The sequence below is a fragment of the Arachis hypogaea genome, chromosome 11 (assembly GCF_003086295.3).
Source record: "Arachis hypogaea cultivar Tifrunner chromosome 11, arahy.Tifrunner.gnm2.J5K5, whole genome shotgun sequence".
NCBI classification, from domain to species: Eukaryota; Viridiplantae; Streptophyta; class Magnoliopsida; order Fabales; family Fabaceae; genus Arachis; species Arachis hypogaea.
The window spans coordinates 19,444,440-19,445,364 of NC_092046.1; the positions used below are offsets into that span (position 1 = coordinate 19,444,440).

At 40.4% G+C, this 925-nt stretch overlaps 1 non-coding gene across 1 annotated transcript; it reads left to right on the plus strand.

Moving 5' to 3' along the window:
• The first annotated feature begins 530 nt into the window (after positions 1-530).
• Positions 531-638, plus strand: LOC112725898 (small nucleolar RNA R71). Its single transcript, XR_003164978.1, has one exon. It is a non-coding gene; the product is annotated as a small nucleolar RNA R71 (small nucleolar RNA).
• Positions 639-925: the final 287 nt, after the last annotated feature.

Below are 925 nucleotides of genomic sequence, written 5' to 3' on the forward strand. Positions count from 1 at the left end.
TGAGTGGATGATGGAAAAGGTTTATTATTGCTAAACCTGTTTCTTCCACCATTATTAAAGCCTTGTTGAGGCTTTTGATCCTTCCATGAGAAATTTGGATGATTTCTCCATGATGAGTTATAGGTGTTTCCATAAGGTTCACCTAAATAATTTACCTCTGCTATTGCAGGGTTTTCAGGATCATAAGCTTCTTCTTCAGAAGATGCCTCTTGAGTACTGTTGGATGCAGCTTGCATTCCATGCAGACTCTGAGAGATCATATTGACTTGCTGAGTCAATATTTTATTCTGAGCCAATATGGCATTCAGAGTATCAACTTCAAGAACTCCCTTCTTCATAGGCGTCCCATTACTCACAGGATTCCTTTCAGAGGTGTACATGAACTGGTTATTAGCAACCATGTCAATGAGTTCTTGAGCTTCTGCAGGCGTTTTCTTTAGGTGAATGGATCCACCTGCAGAAGTATCCAATGACATCTTTAATAGCTCAGATAAACCATCATAGAATATATCCAGGATGGTCCATTCTGAAAGCATGTCAGAAGGACACTTTTTGGTCAGTCCTTTGTATCTCTCCCAAGCTTCATAGAGGGATTCACCTTCTTTCTGTCTGAAGGTTTGAACATCCACTCTAAGCTTGCTCAGCTTTTAAGGAGGAAAGAACTTGGCTAGGAAAGCCTTGACCAGCTTATCCCAAGAGTTCAGGCTATCCTTAGGTTGAGAGTCCAACCATACTCTAGCTCTGTCTCTTACAGCAAAAGGGAAAAGCATGAGCCTGTAGACTTCAGGATCTACTCCATTAGTCTTAACAGTATCACATATCTGCAAGAATTCAGTTAAGAACTGAAAAGGATCTTCAGATGGAAGTCCATGAAACTTGCAGTTCTGCTGCATCAAAGAAACTAATTGAGGTTTCAGCTCAAAAT